The sequence below is a fragment of the Bos grunniens genome, chromosome 7, assembly GCF_055505025.1.
Source record: "Bos grunniens cultivar Pamir isolate PY7600 chromosome 7, Bosgru_T2T1.0, whole genome shotgun sequence".
In the NCBI taxonomy this organism is placed as follows: Eukaryota; Metazoa; Chordata; class Mammalia; order Artiodactyla; family Bovidae; genus Bos; species Bos grunniens.
Window position 1 is genome coordinate 70,352,660 of NC_141171.1, and position 14,863 is coordinate 70,367,522.

Genomic DNA, 14,863 nt, shown 5'->3' on the forward strand with positions numbered 1-14,863 from the left:
TGCAATGAAGAAGTCATACAATTAGAACAATTTCAGGAAATAAAGCAGCATATGATTTGCAGCACTTATGGTGTGGAAATAACTAGGAAGTCCAAGGTCTCATTGATACTTTTGAATTAGATTGTAAAATGATGGACAGATGATCCCTTTTGTTGAACACTTCTACCATCTAATTCCTGCTCTTTCCCATGGTGGGGACTGACTCACTCTAAAGAACATGAGAAGCAGGTCCTAAACTCTGCTCTTCTGGCCAAATTCCGTATTTCTTACATTGTTGAAGGTAGAGAGTAAAATGGAATTGGATATGAGGCTATAGGATTTCCTTTAGTCAGAAGGTTGGGTTAAAACACTGGAAGGCTTGTCCAAGGGTGTTTACAGTCATAAACGGCATAAGTATCTGCATAGCTACAAAATATTGAGTGGCCTTCAGGTGATAGAGGATCTCAATGCCAGAGGTGGCAATTAAGCAAGAGTGTGGCGATGGGCACAGGAGACTGGATCTTCTCAGTATGCAAAGCCTGTGCTACCCTTGGAAGACTCTGAAAAGAGACAGGTATTGAAAATGCCCTTGATATGACACCCTCACATCTAAGATGACAGACTGATGCACCAACATAATATTATTTCAGGAAAAGGCTAACCCCTATGGAGCAACTAGCTTAGAACAGCTGGGTATCCAAGATGAATTTTTAAAGAGTAAAAGAAGAGCATAATATTTGTGGAGATAGTGGGTCTTTCTGTACCCTAATTGACTACACTTTCTTCAAAGCATCCTTAAATTCAACTCGCCACAAAGTGGACTCTGGTATATGGTTTTCAAAGTTCCTCCCCAGGATATGAAATATCTCCAGCCTTCCTTGCCTGACCAGAAAAAGATGGCGGCTCCATCCTCTACCTCATCCCTCATCTCCTCTAAGTGACGGGTGGGTGTGTGGGTTTGTTCTTTTATTTTTAGTGTAACCAAAGTATTCAAACACATAGTTTCTCCCTTACTGAATAAAAAGACATTTTGCTATATACGTTAGAAAACAAGGTGCCACATGCTTTACTTAAAATGCATTTCCATTAACCTAAATTTTAAAACTAAGATTCATACTACTGCTAACTTTAAAAAACTGTATTAAATTCAAATAGGTCCCAAGGCTAATGGAAGCAATTTGTATACCAACCCAAACTGACTGGCCCACTTTTCAAAATACAGGTATGATAATCTTGTGGTTTTAAAAGGACATTTAAATTGAAAGACTGTGAATTTAGTACATAATTATACCAATAGAACCCTTTAACTTGTCAACTTGTAAATCTAAAAGGCTATCAATCATTTCTAAAGAGGAAATAAACCTTAAAATTCCTTGATTGACAGTGCTTACTTTTTATGTAAGAAAAAAAAAATGAAGGAAAAAAGGCTGCATAAAGTGGCCAGAAATCCATTTACAAAAGTACATTGTTTTACATAGGTGAGTAAAAAGCCAATAATTACACCTCCAAAAGACATATAAATCAGAGTAAGTACTTTTTCCTCACTTGTGTATTTTAAGTTGGAGTGAACTTCAGGCAACTTTTTATTAAGAAGATTTCTTTTACCCAAATGCAGTACTTGTTGAAGTTGTTAATATAGTAGCATTTTCATTTAAGATAATGTAATCATTTTTGCAAATATGAGATTTAGCCATTTCTCCCACTTACCACTTCCAAATGGTAAACTTTCAATCTGTCTCTTGTGGAAATTAACTAAAATTACACCCAAGTGAACCAAACCTCTCTATACTAGTATATGAGTTAAGGCATAATATTTATTATTCCTCCCATTTTATGAATTACTTTCTAAACCCTTGAGAAGAATTCTTTTTTCAAATTAGACTTGTAGAGAAAAAGCCATAGAATTCTTTATGCAGGGGGGCTGTGACTCATAAAATCCCCAGTATCTAATCAAGAAATGCACAAGAGCAACAGGAATGAGCACCTAGGTTAACCTGTATATTACATATCTCCCACCCATAATGCCAATTGCCAACAAAGATGTTTAACCATAAAAACAGCTTTAGGCAATTAAACGTATTATTTTAATACCTAAAGATATAGTTCAGCATGCTGAAAAGTCTAATTCTTGGTTTTACTTTTCAGTGTAAGCCACCAATAAAACTTGACTTGTCGACCTACCCCGTCAGCTGTTTGCATAATGAATTAATTCCTACTGTGTCAAGAAACTCGTAGCTGTTAACTGAATGACTGTCTGATGTATTAGGGGAGGATGTATTTCTCTGACTACAGGACCAACTCACAGCAGAAAGACTGACATTTAGTATCCACAATTAAAAGAACTGATTCAAATATCATATAGAACTAATAGCTAAAGAGCTGAGGAGAAGTCATTCTGCTGCCACAAACAGTAACTGAATTAGATATATTAAACTCATTATTCAAAGAAAAATAAGCATCTAGTCTATGGAAGTATGCTATGTGAGGGGAAATATTTTAGGTAGAGGGACAAAGGCTTTTAATTTATTTCCCATGCCTCTATGATTTGCTCTACACTCATATTTTTTATTAACCTGCCCTCAATTTAGGTACTGAATATTTCGATGGCATTGTCCAGTGCTGTAAACAAAGATTAACACTAAAGATATGTAAGCAAAGCTCATTGTCTTAATTCAAAGTTGCCTGATGATTTCTCTGACTGCACTGACTAAAGAAAAGTATTAAACCAATTACCAAGTGAGAAGGGCCATCTGATAAAGATTATTACTTATAAAAAATAAAACCCTGAAAACTGATTAACAGTCTAGGGAGGGGGATGGCTAAATTATGGCACACCCATAGGAATATGATGGAGTCCTCAAAAGCAATGCTTTGGGGAAAAAATATTTAGTGGCATAAAATATACTGCTATGCCAAGAAGCAGATCACAGAAGCATTTTGCCGTATGGCTACTTTTTTTTAATGAACATATATAGAGAAGAAAGAAAAAGGTTTCTGTGTATAAACTGCTTAACAGTAGTTCTAAGAAGTGAGTCTTAAAGTGCTTTTCTTCCTTCTCTTTGTGCTGTGCATTGTATACATTTTCCACAATGAACATATATTACTTTTATAATCAGAGAAAAAGGTTAAGAGCAAGAGATTGTTCCCAAGATGGAATCTGACCTGCTTGTATAAAGTAATGACATAAGAAACTTTGCCTTAAAAGGGGTCTGTATACCCTTTAATAACCTTGCCTAGGTTATTACAGACCATAAGAAAAATAAGTAGTATACTTTCGGCCAGTTGAATAAATATGTGACTATTCATAAACTCTCTGAAAATCAACAGAGAAGGTAACGGGGAGGAATCATAAAGAATGGTATATTTATTTTCATCAGTGGGGGTAGTCGTACCTTAGGGACATACATCTACTCTGCAAGAATGTAATATAAAGTTAATCCTTCAACAAAGTGACTTCATTGTATTCAAGCACAGGGCTCAGGGGGCGCCAGAAGAAATGTAACTAGTCACTTTTTTCCCCTCAAAATTTGGGACAATTCTGAGAATTCGGTAGAGAAAGAATAAAACTTAATCAGACGTGATTAGTCACAAAGTATAAGTATCTGAGGTTGTAAAAAGAAAAAACAAATTGTCAACTGCAAAAGGATTGCAGTAATGAGAGCCCCTCACGTCACCCCATTTCCAAACACCTAGTCTACACTCTGAATAGGGTTTGAGAGGCTGTTATCCCAAACCAGCTAGAGATGGTAACAGAAAAAGAGAGGCTCAGAGGTTTAGAAAAATCCATAATCCCAAAGATGAAAAGCTTCCATTTTTAAATCAGAATAATAAAATGGGACCAATGAGGGTACTTTAAAAATTCCCTAAGATAAGACTACCCTGGTGGTTCAGTGGTTAAGACACTGCTCCCAGTACAGGGGGCGTGCATTAAATACCTGGCCAGGGAACTAAGATGCCACATGCCACATGGAACAGGGGAAAAGAAAAATAAGAGGAAAAAATTCCACAAGATAATTAATTGTCCGCTGATTCTATAATCATTTTTAGTACCTCCCATGTGTTCAGATGATGATGATAGGAATTAACTCTTTTATGTCACAAAAGCCCTTAAATGATGTCAGTGACATCACTGACTTGATAGATAGGAGTTTGAGCAAGCCCTAGGAGTTGGTGATGGACTGGGAAGCCTGGCATGCTGCAGTCCATGGGGTCGCAAAGAATCAAACACAACTGAGCAACTGAACTGAACTGTAGCCCTTAAAAATAAAAGACACACTTACCCCAGTGTTCACTGCAGTACTGTTTACAATAGCCAGAACATGGAAGAAACCTAGATGTCCACTGACAGATGAATGGATAAAGAAGTTGTGATAGATATATACAATGGAATATTACTCAGCCATAAAAAGGAACAAATCTGAGTCAGTTCTAGTGAGGTGGATAAACCTAGAGCCTGTTATATAGAGTAAAGTAAGTCAGCAAAACAAGGATCTTGTATAAACACATATGTATGGACTCTAGAAGAATGGTAATGATGAATCTATTTGTAGGGCAGCAGCAGACACACAGACATAGGGAACAGACTTGTAGACACAGCGGGAGGGAGGAAAGGGTAGGATGAACTGGGAGAGTGGCAGTGAGACATATATTACTGTATGTAACATAGACAGGCAGTGAGAATTTGCTGTATGATGCAAGGGAGCTCAACCCAGTGCTCTGTGACAACCTAGAGGGGTGGGTGGGGTGGAGGAGGAAGGAAGTTTCAAGAGGGTGGGGACATGTGTGTACCTATGACTGATTCATGTTGATGTATGACAGAAATCGATACAACACTGTAAAGCAATTATCCTTAAATTAAAAATAAACTGTCTGAGAGGTGTACATAATCTCGCCCTAAAGAAAGAGAACTGCTCTGATTGTAGGGTTGTAACCCAGATCCAGCTCCCTTGGCCAGGCTTTCTTCCTGCTCAGCAATGCATCCTCTTGCCTCCTTGATGGTCAGATGGTGGGTCAGCCCTCTGCTCCTCTGACACTAGCATCACACTCCATTCCACAGGGCCACATGGGCTGAAAGACCGGCCGGACCACTGCGGAGCCACAAATATTTGCATTCAAGATTTCCTGCCCTGATCACTCTGAGAGGTAGATACATATTAGTCGAGAAAGCTCAATAAGACCTCATGGAGCTGTGTACATGCATACACTACAGGAAGTCTGAAACTTCCCTATCAATGCACAAAAGTTGAGATTAAATGACTCTACACAGCAGAGCAAGCTTGCAGGGCAGATGTATCAGCTGACATTTCAGCAGGGTCCTCTCAGCTACGACAGGATACCGGGGAATGGGTACTGGGAGGAAGCATAGGATCCATGCATGGAGGCTCAGTAACACTGGAGTCATTACTTTTCAAAAAGGAAAAGTTAAATAATAGTTTAGAAAACATCAAAGCACTTCATGTGGCCTTATGTAGGGTCAGCTTATAAATGGCTCTGGGTTCCCTCCCAACCTCACAATCTCCAACTCCCCTAAAGGAAACCAGCAACTTTCCATGCAGAACCGGTCTACACAGAGCCGTTCCCCTTGGGGCTTCAACCAAGGTTCTGGTGAAGACAGAAAAGCTCTGGTTATACAAAGCTATTTACAGGGTTCAAATGTCCACATGGCTACATGCAAAGAAAATTTAGAATAATACAACCAGATTTAATATAGTACTCACAAGGACAAGATTACAAAACTCAATCAAAACATCTGGTAATGAGTCAATCTTAACCAAATATATATGTGGATTGTGGCCTTTTCATGCCTTTAGTTGTCATTTCTTTAATCCACTTCAAAAACACATCAAATAAAGAAAAATCTCTTTAAGAGGACTTATTTGCAAATTAAAATCGTATAATCAAGATAAATGCATCCTCAGCTATGAGAACTGAATTTTCTCTTTGCCAGGTTGCCTTTTAGAGAAAATACTCCTCAGTCCTCCTTAACTTCTGGAATAGGTACCCCTGGAAACAACGGGAATAAAAGGCAAGAGAGTTGTGTTCCCCAACATCAAGGGAACAGCGCTTTGGGTGCCATTCTAACATGAGAGCTCAGAGTCCCCTTGCTTTTATGGCTCAGTGACTCAATGCAGTGCTTTAACATATTTTCTGGGGTTTTAATTTCCTTTTTTTAATGGTTGTGTGACATGATGTCATTTTGACTGGAAATAAAAAGAAATGCAGATATTAGAAAGGTAATATTTATATTCTATTGCCATTTAATGTCCAAACAAATATCTAGACTCAATGCCAGGTAATAAATAAGGCCTCATAGCAGAGGCAATGATAAAACCAGCACCTGGGTCTCCACGCTTCCCTGGTGACTACTCTATATTTGAACTAAAGGAATAGCAGCAGAGCATTTCCCTTCAAGGCAGATCCATTCTGGGCATAAGAGTTATTACATATGTGTTAGGCAGAGTATTTTTGTTCCATAATGGCCCTATTTTTCCCTCAGTCACTAAATTAACAACCAGAGGTGAACAATAAAACAGCAAGTTATCTTCAGGAACCTATCTTTAAGACAGACTTGAAAAGATATAAACCTCAAAATCAACCAGAAACCTAAACAAGAGCCAGAAATATGCTTAATGAAGAAATGTGCTGCATTTCCAGCTGCTTGGATGTTTCATCTCTCGCCTATATATGTAGGGCACACAGGCATTCTGGGTTGCCTCTTCCCGGAAGGGATACACTCCCTAAGAAACCTAACACCAGACCCCTTGCAAGCAGAGCCCCTGCTTTCGGTATGAAATGCTTTCACAGCCTGGCGCCCTGCCCCAGGAGCCAGGGAGGCTCAGAGGAGCTTTAGGAAGAGGCTCACTGAACTGCAGAAAGCTGTCACTGAACCAGAAGGGTGTCAGGATGAAGCCAACATGGGCAGAATTTACCAATAGAGGAGCCAAAGAAAAACATCCAAACTGGCTCTGAACATGCTCTGATTTCTTATTTGTAGTCTTCAAACCTCTTGATGTGGAGCAACAACACTAAGACTCAAAAGTAAAGCAAAGAAAGTAATACCTCTCTCTACTGTAGGTCCCATCAGAGGTACAGCTGGCTTGTGTGGCTGCATTCTCTTTACAGAGACTGGAGCCAGAGCCTACGAGGTAAAGACTGGAGAGAGAATGGGAGCTGCAAAGTGGATCAGAGCCCAGTATGAAGAAATGCACAGGCTCTGGGAGAGAGAGGTGGAGGACCCTGAGGACTGTCGCTTGGAATGGTTTTAAAAGGATTGCATATATTTGGAAATTAATAACTCCTCCAGAAGTGAAAGCAATCAAGAGCAGGAAGCAAGAATTAAGAGCAACTTGTTTTTGTTTTCCAACATGGAAAAAGCTTTACTGTTTTCCTAAAAGGAATATATTCTTATTGTATAAAAAATACAAAAGAAATGCAAAACAGTGGGGGAAAGCCCCATAACAGATATACTTTTGAGTGAGTGAGTGAGAGTCGCTCAGTCATGTCCGACTCTGCAAACCCATGGACTGTAGCCTGCCAGGCTCCCCTGTCCATGGAATTCTTTAGGCAAGAATACTGGAGTGAGTTGCTATTTATTAGTGTGTAAGCTTTCAGGCATTCTCACAACATTGGTTTATATAAATATAGATTATATACATATTCATATCCATCTCATTCTTTTTAATGGTTGTAGCATATTATATTATATGGATGTCCATAAAATTTATGCAATAAATCCCCTGTTAGTGGGGATGCATTTTTTCCCCAAATTTTCACTGTTTAAGTGTTGGAATGAACAACATTCAGGAGAAATTCTTGGATAAAAGAATATATACATTTCAAGACTTTTGATTCATATATTTCCTAAAAATCCTCATAAAATATATACCAATTTACATGTCGATGGGTTACTTTTGAAGGAATCTGCAAAAGAAAACTAATTTTTAAGATTAGTTCATTCCTGAACTCAATTATTCTCTAAGTTATAAGGACCTCTGAATATTTTTAATAGATGTTAAAGATCACAATGATTCCTTGGAGAAGTGTCATTTCAAACATACCCCGAGGTCATATAAAACCCTTTTCCCAGTAATATCCTAGCGCTTTATAGACCTTATCTCACTGATTCCTTTAATATGCCCTTGACATAAATGTTAAAATTTATTACTCTCAATTTGAAGGTGAGAAACTGAGGCACTGGAAGAGCTGGCTGCAGGAATCAGAACAAAAGCCTCAGTGCTCTACTTACTAGGCCAAGATGACTATTTTAATATTGATAAATCTCAATTAGCAGCATATTGACAAGTCCAGCTACCAAATCAATCAAATGGCACCTTTTTTTAAAACTAAGTATCTGTGCAACAGAAATGCAGCACTAGGAGGAATCCTTGTGCCGGACTCCTGACTTTTACAGGTGAACACGCACTTGGCCTGATTTTTTAAAGCTCACTGTCAACAGGCACAAACCTATTGGAGAAGCCCCCCTGGCATTTTAAACTTGCCTCCCAAATGATCAAGAAACTGTACTTTCTGTCTCATCAAGTTCTTCTTATAAGTCTGAGCTGTGCTCTCAAAAGTTGATTTCTCTTTTGAGAAAAAGAGATACATAATGCTGTTGAGATCCATTAAACTGACTTATTTCCTACCACAACCAATTGGTATTTTCCAGAAGATCTTTGATGAGAGGCAAAAGTGGAGCATTTCTTAAACATACCCCCTTCTTGCCCTGGAGGGTTATACTCTTATCTAAAATGGGAAGTAGGTGAATGTAGAATCATTAGGGAAAATTCTACTGCTAATTGTGGTGAAGTTGATGACGTTGCCCCGGTTACTACGTATGATGTGCTCTTAACAGTTTGGCCTTCCAGGATCCTTAGTTTTCCAAATATGATGCAAGTTTAAAACTAAAATTAAATCCCTCAAGCAAACAGAAACTTAAAGATCTCCAGGATTTTTTTTTTTTTTTTTGGCCTTTCAATCTCTTCCATTTTGGAGTTTCTTTTTTTTAATTAATCACTTACGATTAGGTTTCAAAGCCATATTTGCTCAATTGAATGCAGAGAGGACAGCTGTCAGTGTGTAATGGATGCTGGTGTTTTAAGAATTGGAGGCCAACACATTCTGTATCTCTTCCTTAATGTTTAAAGGTAAATCCATCATTCTCTTCCCTACTGGCATATCTTCTGATATAACAAGAGTAATATTCCTTCTATAATTGTTCTTCAGATTTCTTCCCAAAGAGTTTTGACAATAACTGTTATCAAAGGGGTAAAATCACCCACCCTGTCTGATGAACATGTTTTCTTGTGTTCCCACCCAAGCGAGTGCTTGACACTACTTTTATCATCCAGCGTGTTCAGAATGAGCTTAGAACAGCAATTGCCGGGAATAGGCAGGCGATAAACCGCATTGATTTAACACATCTTGTTTTCAATCATGCTCGGATTTTCTGAGCACGCATTTTTCCTGTACTCTGGCTTGTAGCTTTTATCTGACGAGCTGATCCCTTTTCACTGGAAAATGAAAAGGTCGCACAATAAGACACGGTTTACTGGAACTTGAACGCGCACCAGGGAAAGTATTTTAGATAAATACTGTCAGACACAGTGGAGCTGAATTTCAACAACACAATTGTTAAACAACAATACTTATTACTCTCCTAGAACAAGCTACCAGCATCTTATAGTTCTCAGCAGGGAAGAGCACTGAGTCAGGCACCAAAGCTCAGAAAGCCCGCTCTGTGCCTCGCGCTAGTGGAGTGCGGAGTTTGGGGCCGTGGTCCCACTTGGGACTGTTGACATCACAACTCAAAAACTACTGCCTCTGTCACACAGTTGCTTCCTCTAAGCCAGTGGGCAGGCTGCAGCAGAGCTGGGTGACGAAGTCACAGCAGAGTTCTGCAGACAGATTGGGAGGGGAGAGAAAGAGCCCAAGAAGTGACCCAAGTGTGATTGCAAAGAGCCTATTCATTCTACTAAGAAGACAGGAGAGTACTTGTGACCAACAGATACTTGAGGATTAAGTACTTATTTGGTTATATTCTAATGGACTCAAAGAGAACGTGTAACAAGTATGCTGTGTGGAGCGTTAATAATGGCCTTGCAGATAAGCCTAGAGGTTTTTGTCATCCTGGACTCCAACCTTAATAGCATGTGATATAAAATAAATGAAGTCAGCCTTCTTCAGTGTTGACCCAACCTAGTGATGATTATTACTGCCTATCATTAGCCTTTGATTTAGCCAGAAAGTCTTCTCTGCCTGAGTGTTTGAGGCTGGAATCCTACCTTTTCAGCCTCAACACACATCCTGAATGTATTATATCTCTATTCATTTTCTGTGCTAGAGCTTCTTGAACTTTCTCCCTTCACAGTTATTATTAGGCATCTCAATAATCTTTTCACAAAGCCTTCAAACCAAAAGAAATGCCCGACAATTCTGCTTAATTAACTACTTAGGTCCAAATAGATTAGTATTTATATCCTCACATCTTAACATTTATATCCTAATAGCTTAGTCTCTTGAAAAAAAAAAAAAAACAGAAATGGAAATTAAAAATAAAATAATAATCCTTTTAATTCATCCTAAAATAATCATAGGAACTTACTCGTGGGATGTGTGCTCCTATTGAGCACAGCACAACTTCTCAAAGTTTCAAGTAAGATCGGACATTGACACCCACTTTTCTATGATTTTCACAGCAACTGCTGAAAACTCAGCCTTGCAAAGTTATGATTCCATCAAAAGGAAAACAGTGCAATCGAATAGTGAGCTCTGAACCACCTGGAACTAGCAGCTTGTCTGATACCTGACAAAGTACCACTTGTTTCCCTTTAATTTAAACAGCCCATGTCACCCTAGGACACCCGGTGCATAAGTTTAAGGAAACATGGACTACTTAGAAGCATACTACTACTAAGTCGCTTCAGTTGTGTCTGACTCTGTGTGACCCCATAGACGGCAGCCCACCAGGCTCCCCTGTCTTGGGATTCTCCAGGCAAGAACACTGGAGTGGGTTGCCATTTCCTTCTCCAATGCATGAAAGTGAAAAGTGAAAGTGAAGTCGCTCAGTCATGTCAGACTCAGCTACCCCATGGACTACGGCCTACCAGGCTCCTCCATCCATGGGATTTTCCAGGCAAGAGTACTGGAGTGGGGTGCCATTGCCTTCTCCGACTTAGAAGCATAGAATCAATTAGATGCTAAGATGCTACAAGGATCCATTGCATTCATTGTGTCTTTTGTTCTAATTATTAATATAATAACAGCACCAGCTAACACTTCCTAAGGACTATGTGCCAAGCACTCTATACATAGATTAACCTATCTGCTCTTTACCAAAACCTTAAAGGGAAGTGTAACTGATACTGAGGCCTAGAGGAATTGAACATTTTGCCTCAATCCACAGAGCTAACGAGTGAAAGGCTAGAGATTCAAGCGCAGTGAGTCTGCCTCCCAAGGCCTGCTCTTAACCTGTTAGAATAGCCTAGCTAAGACAACTGAGAGGTCTCCAGGACAGGCCTCTAGCAATTCTAGGCCTGCAGTGCTCCTCTAATGCTTTTCTTGCTCCCAATATTCCCCACTACGTACAGTCTGTTCTAATTCTTACTTTTGTCCCAATTTATGTCCTACTCTAGCCTCATTTGACTTGCATTTTTTAACAGCACACTCTCTGCCTCTGTTCCAATCCTTTAGAGTAAGACAGAGCTAGATTATCATCCGGGTTATGTGACTGACCAGCTATGCACCTTCTGGAAATGTCATATTCTTTAAGTCTCCTAGTATGTATTGTGAAGATGTGATATAATACTATTTGTATAATGCTTTGTACACAAAAAAATCCTCAATAGGCAGTTGTTATTACTAAAAACAGAATACCTGACATGATCTTGAAATAGGGGCAGATGTGGGGAATATAGGAATAACTAGATATATTTATGTATTCTCCACCCTCAAGAAACTCCAGAGGCTAGAGGGACATAAAGACAGAAACAGAAGTCTATAACAATGTGATAATTACACCATGAGGATGCAGAATTATAAGGGAACATCACGTATTCTTCACTTCTCCTTGAGATTCAGCCTTTCCTCCCCTACTCACACTAATAGGAAATTACAGTTCAAAGAATTCCACCACTTCTGACTCTCAAATGTTACTCTGAAACAGAGCTCTATCTGGAATAAGACATACTTATTTTAAAATCATATAAATTTTGTGATAAAATGGAAATAAGATATAGGTGGGAGACACCTAATTCAACTGGGAATTTTATCCCAGAGATGAGTTGTTTTACATTGCTTAATTAATAAGATTGAGTACTTGCTGTATAAAACCAGGTGCTAAAGAAAATGAAAGAGAGAGAGAGAGAGAGAAGTATAACACAGGTCCAGTTTTCCATGTGGTGTCCAGCCAGGAGATGCTTCCATCTGAAAACTCTCCCAGGCACTGTGATGTGCCCGAGAAGAGTTTATAATCCAGGGAAGACAGGACTATAATCAGTCACTCAAAAAGGTACAAACCTGTAGCATTACTAATGCAGTAATAGTATGCTGCACAGGAGAAGGGGAAAATAATTATCTGTACTGGAATCAAGGAAACATAAACCCAAGAGGTCATATCTGAGTTGGACATATAAGGACAAGTCGGATTTTACTACTGAAAAGGGTAGGAAAAGAATTTGAGACAAAAGAAATGGCAAGAGCAAAGGCAAAGAGATGTAAAAGGATATGATGTGTTCAGATATGATTAGATATTCCAGCTTGGGGAAACCATAGTCTAAATATTGGGAGTAGGCTGTCAAAGGGTGACCATGACTAACAGTATTGGCCTGGAGGGCCTTGCTAAGAAATATACCTGGTGAGTAACAGTGGGCTATTAACGATGTTCCATATCACAGAAGAGACACAATCAGATCTATATTTCAAAGACACAACCACAGGAGTCCAGTAAAAGATGGATTTTTAAACTCAGAACTATCACAATAATCCAAATGGAAAATAAAAGACCAACTAATAATGAGGTGGTCGTAGAGAAAAGGGTAGATTTCAGAGATATTATAGAATATAAGTTTCATGATTTCAGTAACATGGTAGATGTGAGGGATTATAAAAAATGGAGGATGATTCTGACATTTCTAATGTATCTGACTAGGTGAATAGAGTGGCCATTTAGCAGGGTAAAGAATGGACGAAGAAACTATCCACAGAAGGAAAAATCATGAGTTCAACTTGAGAAATGCTGGATTTGGGGTACCAATAAGATATCCATGTGAAAATGTTTAGTAGACAGTTGGAAATAAAGAACTGATATTCAGGGAAAAGATCAAGGACGGACTTAAAAAAGTAACACATTATCAGTAACACTGAGATATAGTTAATAGCTGAAACCATCGATGTGAGAGGAGAACAAAGAACACAGTGCTATGGGGAATGCCAGCAGTTAAGGAATAGTTTGAGAAGATTCAGATACAAAAAAAAAAAAAAAAAGGTCGATACAAAACAAAGAAATAAATATCAAGAAAGAATAATATCCCTAAACTCTAATGAGCTTAAAATTGTCCACACCATCTAGTGTAGCTGGGTACTCGACCAGGAGAGGGCTAGGGAGGAGCTGTCAAAAGAGACCACTCCAAGATGAAGGCTCATGACTACTTTAACCCAGAGGCTCGGGCTTTCTTGTGTCTCACTCAATAACCCCCAAATACAAAGATCCAAGCACATCAAATCAGTAAGGGATGAAGGCAAAGCTATTTGCCCAGCTGAAGCTTAGCTAATCACAAGAGGCAGAAGAGAGAAGAGGACATTCAGCCCTGACTAGAGTCTCCTCGGTCCTAAAGCAAAGTGTAGAACTCCAAGTGCCCTGAGACAAAAACTATGATGCCAAGCTCACGTCTAGGTCTGGCCATTTCTCTTAGAAATTGGAAGGTATAGTTGGAAGGGTGGGGATGATGGGATTTTCCATAGCTCTTGAGTTTTTCTGCTCCCAGTCTTGATGCCTGTCTTCTCAGAAGTGGGCAGAACCCAGGTAATCCCTCACAGCACCCAGTTCGGCTCTACTGCTTCTAACATTCTCTACATATGGACTTGTGAACCATGGGGACTGGGTCTCCTTGCCACAAAATATTGACAAAAATATGTTTGTATATGTAACCAGAATTTAATCTTCTTTGGATGTCGGTGGTCTTAATATTGGTCCCTGATGACTTAACAATCAATAGATGTTTAGTTAAGCAGTTCCCTTGTTTTGGAGTAACAGTTATTGTGTGGGTAATGGGTATGTGGCCACTTCCGCAATAACCCCACATCCCCTGATGGAGTGAATGTTACAATCACACATTTGTTGTTATTAGCTCAGGAGATGCTGGAAACCAATTTTGAAAAGCAAGTAATAAAGCACCACATAAAAAATAATGGTGTAATTACTTCTTGGTCAGGTTAAACCTACTGTGACGATAAAAACCAAAGGGAGCAACAAGCATCATAAGTCGGTTTGCTGTAAATTTGACACTGGTTCTGACCTTCAGTGAGAAAGTCTTGAACTCACCCACCTAAGCCAGGTGCACAAAAGAGTATTTGTGTCCCATAGCTTTATCAAGTCTCTGTTTAAAAGCACTTTAATGAATGTACTCCAGGAATGCTATGTCAACTCTCAAGAGCTAAAGAGAACAGACCAATTGCTAAATTACTGACCCACAGGCTTTCAGATTTCCATTTGAATTTAGGCCCTCAAAAAAAAAAAAAAAAGATTCAGAAATTTCATGGGAGAGCTATTGTACCATGAGGGTACAATTGGTCCTCTAAATGTAGAAGAAGAAAGTAGGGGGTCTAGTTGGAACATGGGCCACACTGTCCAGGAGGTGAGGAAATTCTGATTGTTGGTGTCGATCTATGA

General features: G+C 39.1%; 1 protein-coding gene across 17 annotated transcripts in view; it reads right to left on the bottom strand.

Moving 5' to 3' along the window:
* Positions 1 to 14,863, bottom strand: part of EBF1 (EBF transcription factor 1) — a 411,245-nt gene that overhangs the window by 31,577 nt on the left and 364,805 nt on the right. The window contains exon 11 of one of the 17 annotated variants that reach the window (XM_086412677.1): positions 1 to 14,863. This exon is cut by the window's right edge and continues 33,803 nt beyond it. The exons of the other annotated variants lie outside the window; for them this stretch is intronic. The gene's annotated coding sequence lies outside the window, so the exon portion shown is untranslated. 17 annotated transcript variants of the gene reach the window in all.